Source organism: Eumetopias jubatus, unplaced genomic scaffold (genome assembly GCF_037043125.1).
Source record: "Eumetopias jubatus isolate StellerSeaLion01/CBP00866 unplaced genomic scaffold, mEumJub1_p1.0 scaffold_30, whole genome shotgun sequence".
In the NCBI taxonomy this organism is placed as follows: Eukaryota; Metazoa; Chordata; class Mammalia; order Carnivora; family Otariidae; genus Eumetopias; species Eumetopias jubatus.
In genome coordinates this window covers 845,845-855,656 of record NW_028274836.1, presented here as the reverse complement: position 1 = coordinate 855,656, position 9,812 = coordinate 845,845, and the positions used below count along the sequence as shown (strand labels likewise).

Here is a 9,812-nt window from a genome sequence, read left to right as displayed (position 1 = left end):
CACAGATCTGTACTTCTGAAGCGAATGATGCAACATATTTTAAGAAAAAAGAAAAAGAAGAAGATAGCAGGAGAGGAAGAATGAAGGGGAGTAAGTCAGAGGGGGAGACGAACCATGAGAGATGATGGACTCTGAAAAACAAACTGAGGGTTCTAGAGGGGAGGAGGGTGGGGGGATGGGTTCACCTGGTGATGGGTATTGAGGAGGGCACATTCTGCATGGAGCACTGGGTGTTATGAACAAACCATGAATCATGGAACAGTACACCAAAACAAATTATGTAATATATGGTGATTAATATAACAATAAAAAAATTAAAAAAAAATGACACTTAGGTAAATTCTTAAAGCTCTTAGAAATAGTGTGCTTCCCTTTCTCCCCAGGGGTCACCTGCCATCTCCTTAGCCCTAGGGTACCTGTATCTATGTGTGCGACATAAAACATGCTGATTTGAAATGTGGCACTCTGCCACTCCCATCCCCCTTCCCTTTGCCCAGGCCCTGAGCTGCAGAAGAGATGCCCCTCAGGTTGGTCTGGAGAGCTTCAGCCCATCGTCAGCTATGCATCCATGCTGCCCTACCTAAAGTTTCATTACCACTTCGATGGGGCAGACCTTATTTCTGTGCTCAATCCCTCATCAGAGCTTTTGTTAGAATTTCTTCTGGAAGACCCAGAAACTAGAAGGGAGCAGAATTAGTTGCCTTCTCCCCAAGAAAACTCCTGGCTGATCTCTGGGATTGAAGTAAGGAGAGCTAACAGAATCTGGGAAAAACAAGTGTGAGGACATGGAAAGGAGGTTTGCGGTAGGATGAGCTTCAGTCCTGTATCTCCAGTCCTTTGTATGTGGATCTGTAATTGTCTTGTGTGCTAGTTCTATTAAGGTTTATATCTATTAGGGCACCTGAATGAGGTTTCTCAATCCCACTTTGCACATTAACTCCAGTTTGGAACGGAGTTATTGCATCCAATTCAGAAATGATTGAATGCACCAAATTTGAACAAGTGGATCTATGACAAGTAGAAAAGGAGCGAGTACCTTATACTTGCTTCCCCATTCCTAGCTGGGCCAATCCGAAGCCATCCCCTGATCTTGATGCACACACATCAGATCATCTTTTCTGATTTCCCCAATGAACAGAACACTTCTGTGTCATTCTCTTTTGGCACAGTGACCAATCAAGCATTGCAAGGCTTCCCCAGCAATGCTGAGAATGATCACAGGATTTTCTCCATAATGATGGATTTTTTGTTAGGCCTTTATTGTTAGACCCTGTGCAGATTAGTGGAAGAAGCAAGAGGAAATGACCACCTTTAAACAAGTTTAAAATGATGAGAACAGGGGCGGGAGAAAGAGTGGGAACTTTGAACTAACAGGTAGGACTAGCATTATGGGCCTCCCTAACACCGAGATTCTAGGCCTGCCCACCTTGCAGGGCTGCTCTAACCATGGCTTAGAACTGTAGGTGCAGAAACTCTGGGAAAGATCTGATCTATTGTAAGTGTGGAAAGAATGATGGCTTTTAGGATAGACAAAAAATAGCTCTACTGCTTGGTGTGAAGTCCCACTTAGAGGGCACAGAATATCATTCAGCAGGTTCTCCTCCAAGTGCTGGTGCAGAGTTGGTCAGAGAATCCAGCCCAACGAGTCAATCCAGCTTCATACCTTTAGGCCAAAGCTGTCAAAATTGGTATAGACTTGTAATGTCATGTGCTCACAAAGTGACTACAAGTTTTGGAATAGCACTATCCCTTTTAAGTTTCCATTTCCAGCAGCTCCGTTTCATCGTTCAGACTAAGGATATGAGCTAACGCCCATGAAAAAAACAAGTATGTAATTTATACTTGAAATACCTGTGGGCTGACACAGAGGACAGCCTCTGGATATTGGACATGAGAATGAGCATCAGGTCACCTTGCAATGAAGGAATAGCTTTGAGAAATGTCACCTAGAATAAAGAATAAATATATTATAAAGAAATAAATGTGATAACTTTGCAATTTTGCTGAGTCAGGCCCTCAGTGATGCATGTTGCTAAGCAATTTGTGTTGAGTTTCTCCTTGCCACTCATGGGACTCTCTTGAGCTTGGATGAAAGCCATGACAGGTCTGTGGATACAGACATGCAAGTGATTCTTCCCAGCCAACACCAGCAGAGTGTGTGTGGGATTGTCTCTCTCCGAGTACTCTGTTCACACAGTGAGGTCACGCAGTCTTTGGTTCTTGGCTAGCTGCTTCTCCTCATTCTCCACCCCCTTCTGTGTCTTCACTGGGGGTCCTATGCCTGGAGCAGTAATTGGGGACTTGCAGAACCCAGCTGGGTACAGTTCATAAATTCTTCACAGTCACGCTAGACAGGTGCTGACAGCAGCCACATAGAGACAGACACACACTGCAGAATATTTCCATATTCTTGTTCCTGCAGCTTCCTCCGTGCAGGATGCACAAAGCCATTTCTTAATGGCTATTGGCATTTTCCATCCCCACAGCTGATACGAGCCTGGTGGACTCTAGTGCTATAAGGCTGAACCCCAGCAAAGCGCTTGCTATGAGCTATGGGAAACATGTAGAGCTGAGAATATTCAGGGACTGTGCTGATGCCACCAGTCCTGTAGAGCCCTGAGGTCTGGGTGGGGGTGTGACAGGATCTAGCCTACTTTCCAGCGTGCACCAGGAGAAGCCAAGGCATGGAGAGAGGAACTGCATATCAGGACACACATGTGTAGATGTGCCTTTTACAGAGACAGAGTACAGTCTATCATCTCAACTCTTTCTGATAGTGAGTGTCAAATGGTATTGCATTTAATCTCAATAAAATTATGTGTTGTTAAGGAATTGTGTGACATGCATATTTGTGAACTCCCTGGATGCCATCCATGAGTTTGGTTCTTTGTGTCTATGCAAGTACTACTTTCTCTTCTAGAAACATTTTGCTCAATCTGCCACAGGTAAAATTCTTAGTTGTTATTTGGAAAACAACCAAAAAAAAAAAATACACCCTCTCAGGTACAGCAGTGTCCCTGAACCTAAACTCTTCTATAGGGGCTTCTCTGATCAATTGGGAATAATTTGAAGCACATTCACCTTTTTAACAAATCTTTTAGAGAACTTTTACTTCCTCCTTTCTTTCTTATTATTTACAATCATTCACCAAGGAGGGTAACTTCTCAGTTAGCCTCCTCTTCCTTCCAGGAGAATCAGACACACTACTTTGCATACAATAGGTATCAATAAGTGTATGCTAGGAAAGTGTGGAAGAGCAAATGACTCTCCTAACTTCATGGACCCACACATGGAAACTGGAGAGTGCTGGGCAGCATCTTCATTTGCTGTCTTATCCAATACTTGCTTGTGTGTTTCCATGACAGCTGGTGAAGACTACGGGAAACCACAATAACAACTACCAACAAGGATTCATCTTGCTGGGCTCTTCTGATCACCCTCGACTGGAGATAATTCTCTTTGCTTTTGTCTTGGTCTTCTACATCCTGACCCTTGTGGGCAACACTGCCATCATCTTGTTGTCAATCATGGATGCCAGGCTCCACACACCAATGTACTTCTTTCTTGGGAATCTTTCTTTCTTGGACCTCTGTTTTACAACCAGCATTGTCCCCCAGCTGCTGTGGAACCTTTGGGGTCCAGAGAAGAACATCTCCTACCATGGCTGTGTGGCCCAGCTCTATATCTACATGGTGTTGGGCTCAACTGAGTGTGTTCTCCTGGCTGTCATGTCGTATGATTGCTACATGGCCGTCTGCCAGCCGCTGCACTACACTGTGGTCATGCACCCACGTCTCTGACTGCAGCTGGTGACTGTGTCCTGGTTCTGTGGCTTTCTAAACTCATTTGTCATGTGTCCCCAGATAATGCAACTCTCCCAATGTGGGTGCAACACGCTGGACCACTTTCTGTGTGAGATGCCTGCTCTTATTACCATGTCCTGTGAAGATACCATGTTTGTGGAAGCATTTGCCTTTGCCCTGGGTGTCGCCCTTCTCCTGGTGCCCCTCTGCCTGATCCTCATCTCCTATGGCATGATTGCTGCTGCTGTGCTGAGGATCAAGTCAGCCACTGGGTGCCAGAAAGCATTCAATACCTGCTCTTCCCACCTAACCATGGTCTCCCTTTTCTACGGGACCATCATCTACATGTACCTGCAGCCAGCCAATAGCTATTCCCAAGACCAAGGCAAGTTCCTCACCCTCTCCTACACCATTGTCTCTCCCAGTATCAACCCCTTGATCTACACTCTGAGGAACAAGGATGTAAAGGGGGTGATAAAGAGGCTCCTGAGGGGAGAGAAGGGGGCCAGGGAAGCCTGAGGGAGAGGAATGCTGGGGTGATGGAGGATGTTCTGGAGTCTCTCTATTTGATATGTATGTGACGATGTGGAGAGCAAACTTTCAGAGTAGAGGGAACACAGCTGGGCATGACGATTTTGAGTGTGACCTCATCCCCAGCTCTCTGGATGTGAAGTAGTTTTCTTCAGTTTAAAGGCATCTATTTTAGGAAATCTCTCCTACACTTGCCTTTTATCCATCTTTGGGCTTCATCCACAACTGCAGGGGACAAGGAGTACTAATTCAAAGCACACAGTCTGCAGATTAAGTCATGAGATGTCAAATAAAAATAAGACAACACCAGCAGCCTCCTCTTGGAGCTCCTTTATTTATGACTATGGTGGTTTTTCAGAGATGGGCAAAACAACATCAGTCAAATTATAGGACTCTGCCTGGATGTAGGTTGTTTCTTCTTAAGTGAGGAGTTTCCTATTTTTGTTTTTTGTTATTTGGCTTTTTAAATTTTTATTTTAGTTCCAGTTAGTTAACATATGGTGTAATATTAGTTTATGTGTGCAATATAGTGATTCAACAATTCCATACAACACCTGATGCTCATCACAAGTGCATTCCGCATCCCTTATTTAACTTGTCCCCCCCACCTACCCTCCAGTAACCATCACTGTGTTCTCTATAGTCAAGAGTCTTGATTTGCTGCCCCCTCTCTCTGTCACTTTTATCCTTTCTCTTTCTCCTTTTGCTCATTTGCTTTCTTTCTTTCTAAGGGTTTTATTCATTTATTTGAAGGAGAGAGACAGCATGAGAAGGAAGAGGGGTAGAGGGAGAAGGAGAAGCAAACTCCCTGCTGAGTGGGGAGCCAGATACCTCTTGTGATTTTAGCTTCCGTGCATTTAAATTTTGAACTCTTTAGTAGCCATATGTGGCCTTTCTTTATGATTAAAAAAGAACATTTAGGGGCGCTTGGGTGGCTCAGTTGGGTAAGCCTCTGACTCGTGATTTTGGCTCAGGTCATGATGTCAGAGTTATTAGCCCTGCATTGGGCTCCACACTCAGTGGGGAATGTGTTTGAGATTCTCTCCCTCTGCCCCTATCTGCCCCTACCCCCACTCATGCTCACTCTCTCTCTCTAAAGTAAATAAATAAATCTTTAAAAAAAAAAGAACATTTAAGTTTCCATTTTAAGCTCAAGAAATCACCCAGGTAGCATCATCTTGGAAATAAAAGATGGAAGAAATTTTGTTTATTGTCCCAAATGCCGGTCCTTTTATCTTTATTCTCTTTGTTGAGGCTCTGTGACATGAAAATCACTAGCAGAGCATCCACACACATGAAATGAGTTTATTTCCTGTGGTACTTTTCATCCCCATGATTTATTTATTTTATAACCGGAGGTTTGTACCTCCTAATCCCCTTGACTTATTTCACCCATTCCCCCCACCAACCTCCCCTCTAGCAACCACAAGTTTGTTCTCTGTATTTATGAATCTGTTTCTGTTTTCTTTGTTCATTTGTTTTGATTTTTAGATTCCACTGACAAATGCAATCCTATGATATTTTCCTTTCTCTGTCTGACCTGCTTTTAATAAAAACAAAAAAGATTCAAACAACCTTCTCTACTTAGAGCTTGAATAGTAAGATCAACTCTTGCCCACTATGATTCTCCCTTATTCTTTTTGACACATTAATATTTTCTTTAGTTATTCAAATCCTCTCAGTCAAGTTAAGAAAATATTCCTTTGGCAGTTGTTCCTCTATAATGATTTTTTAAAATTTAATTTAATTTTATTATGTTATGTTAGTCACCAAACAGTACATCATTAGTTTTTGATGTGGTGATCCATGATTCATTGTTTTCATATAACACCCAGTGCTCCATGCAGCACATGCCCTCCTTAATACCCACCACCGGGCTAACCAATCCCCCCACCACAGTCTCTCATGGTTCATCTCTCCCTCCGATTCCCCCCCCTCATATTTCCCTTCCTTCTTCTAATGTCCTCCATGTTATTCCTGATGTTCCACAAATAAGTGAAACCATATGATAATTGACTTTCTCGGTTGACTTATTTCACTGAGCATAATCTCCTCCAGTCCCATCCACATAGACGTAACAGTTGGGTATTCATCCTTTCTGATGGCTGAGTAATATTCCGTTGTATATACGGACCACATCTTCTTTATCCATTCATCTGTTGAAGGCATCTCGGCTCCTTCCACAGTTTGGCTATTGCAGACATTGCTGCTATGAACATTGGGGTGCATATGGCCCTTCTTTTCACTACATCTGTGTCTTTGGGATAAATACCCAGGAGGGCAATTGCTGGGTCGTAGGGTAGCTCTATTTTTAATTTTCTGAGACACCTCCACCATGAAAGACTATAGACTCTGAAAAATAAACTGAGGGTTTTAGAGGGGAGGGGGGTGGGGAGATGGGTTAGCCTGGTGATGGGTATTAAGGAGGGCACGTACTGCACGGAGCACTGGGTGTTATATGCAAACAATGAATCGTCGAACACTACATCAAAAACTAATGATATAATGTATGGTGATTAACATAACATAATAAAATGAAAACAAAGAAAAAACGGGCAGAAGACATGAACAGACACTTCTCAAAAGAAGACATACAAATGGCTAACAGACACATGAAAAAATGTTCATCATCATTAGCTTCTATGATGATTTTTAATTCTTATTTATTTATTTTTGTTTGTTTATTATTTATTTATTTATTTATTTTTGAGAGAGTGCCTGAGAGAGTTGGGGGAGGGGCAAAGGGAGAGGGAGATAGAGAATCCCAAGCAGGCCCCATGTCCAGCATGGAACTCAACACTGAGATCATGACCTGAGCCAAAATCAAGAGTTGGACACTTAACTGACTGGGCCATCCAGGCACCCCACTCTATGATGATTATTTTTACCCTTCTCCTTACTTATTCTTTCATATTTCAATGTTTACAAGATAGTAACAAGTGGAATTTATTGAACATTGTCAATGGCACTATGCTAAGCCCTTTTCCTATTTTATCTGAGCTAATATTTATAATAACTCTGAGAAGTAAACACTATTAATATTCTCTAGATAAGAAATCTGAGTCTAAGAGGGTTTAGTGTAAGAGGCTTGATTTGGGGTTGAATTCCTGTTTCCTGGATTGGCACTGATATTGTCAAATGATTCTCAGTCAGATCCCAATGACTCAAGACCAAGAGCATGAGATATGAGAAGGATAGAAGTAGGTTGGTAAGGGAAAACACTCCATTAATACAACCCTCCATGTCTTAACCTTTCAGACTGAAATAACCAGACAGCTTTATCTTATTTATCTCTTCTAAAGTCACTCCATTAAAGACACTTACAACCAACTCCTGTGCAGCAAAGCCAGGGGAAACTGGATGATGCCCCAATGATGGCCTGGAGGCTAAGACCCAGTGCTGCTGCTTGAGGCTGCCCTGTGCTCTCCTGGGCGTAAGGGCCTGGGCCAGGGTGCCAGAGGAAAGGGGAGAGGGTTTGGGGAGTAGGGGAGTGGGCCAGTGTGCTGTCCTCACTCATCCTGCCTTTGCCTTCATCTTTGGCAATCTATTTTACCCGGTCTGACATAGGTTTGTTGCCTTCACAACTCCTTTCCCGATTATGCAAAACCCATATGAATTTTGTCCTGAAGACCTATCAATAAGAATCCCTGGAAATTTGTCTCTAATATTTAATTTTTAAAAACAAAAGCTTTGTTGGTGTTTCTAATGTAGGTATGTAATCAAACTTGAGATTCCATTACCAATACTAAGCCATCACCACAGCTTATAACTTTGGCAAATTTGAAAATTCCTCAATAAGCTTTTCAGCACTGACAACATCTGGGTCTTTCTTCTCAAATCAAAGACATTTAATCAATGCCTACTAGCTTGAACCATATTTTTACTGAAGCCACTATTCTTCCTGCAATTGTGGGATCCTCTCACAAGAAAATATGAATCTTTTACATCTCTAAGTGTAGCTACCTGCCCTCTTGATATGAATTTGCTTCGGGACGGTGAAGAAAATAAATTCCAAATATACACTGCTCTCACTGAGCACAGGACTGATGGATTTGACCTTCTGTCACCTTTAGAAGAAGAAAAACATCAGATTCCAGGAGGATTTGCATATGGAACAGACTCTTAGTCACATGTAGATCTGCAAAGATCAACTTGCATACTATTTAAAATACTTAGAAATTTAAATGAATTATAGTGTCTTTGCAGGTGAGAGCAAAGTATTTTTCTACTATTTCTCCCAAAAGGATGCTTGGCACAGTGATAAATACATAACAAATCCTTTGTAAAATATGTTGATTTATAACAAGAGTAAAGAATGGTATATAAAGCACAAGCCACCTTTATTAGAGCCTACCATTTTATAATTTGAAATTACTATTCATTGCAAATATTTGTGATACTATATCTGATAAACCAAAACTCTGGTCTTGAGAAGATAATTGGGAGTATTAATAATGATTAATAATCATTCATTTATTTAGTCATTTGGCATTTTGTCCACCTTTTCTTATTTAGCTGAGGATCTATGACATGCCGCACATGGTGCTGGGACCACGGAGCTACAAATATGAAACGCAAAGAAAAGGACAGTGCAGTCTGACATTGATAATGTGCTATGGGATGAATGTGGGTGGCCACTTCACTTGATTTTTGAAGTTTGGTTTTCTGCAGAAGATGATGGCTGTTCGGTGTTTGAAAGATGAATAAGTTAGAAAGTAAAAGAGTGGAAAGAAGGTGCTGTCGTAAAGAACGAAAAGTATGTGCTAAAGCAAGGACAGGATGGAACCTGTCCTGGGCTCAGCAGTTTGAGGTATTTGGATACAAGATCCCTAAGGGGAAAAGGTTGTGGGTAAATATGCAGGTGTGTACAAGAGCCAGGGCTTTAAACACTCTCAAGTAATACTCAGTTGGGGAACTTGGATTTTATTTTTCTTACAATGGAAAGGAAATTAATGTACTTAGGAAAGAGAGTGACACCAATAGGGTACATTTCAGGTAGATCATTTGCTGCAATTTAAAGCATGACATAGAGAATAAAAAGAGGAAAAACATTTTAATAATCCAAGTGAGAGTTTATAAGAGTTTGATGAAGGAAATGGGTGAAGATGAAACAGAGAAATTGGATTTTGGAGATGTTAGGGGGATAGACTCAGGACTGGGGATCTGACTGGAAATGAGCAATGCACAACTGAGAATACCTTGGATCTAATCCCTGGTGTTAGCTTTGCTTTTCTGGATGTAGAAGGAACACACTGGAGCTGGTGTTTGAAGAGCACAACTTCAGTCACAGCAACTGACAGCATAGTTTTCTCCCAAATAAGAAGGAAGGATCTCAGAAATTATTTTAAGACCAGACACAAAAAATTCCCATAAAAATAACCATGTTAGTCTCATTCTGCCCTTTGAGGAAGGAGCTCCTGGCACAGACAGTCTCACTCTCATCAAGCTTTTGCTCACAGTCCCCCAGCTGTGGAAGTG

At 41.9% G+C, this 9,812-nt stretch overlaps 1 pseudogene; it reads left to right on the top strand.

The window, feature by feature from the left end:
• The first annotated feature begins 808 nt into the window (after window positions 1–808).
• LOC114202000 (putative olfactory receptor 2W6 pseudogene) lies at window positions 809–4,322 on the top strand (annotated as a pseudogene).
• Window positions 4,323–9,812: the final 5,490 nt, after the last annotated feature.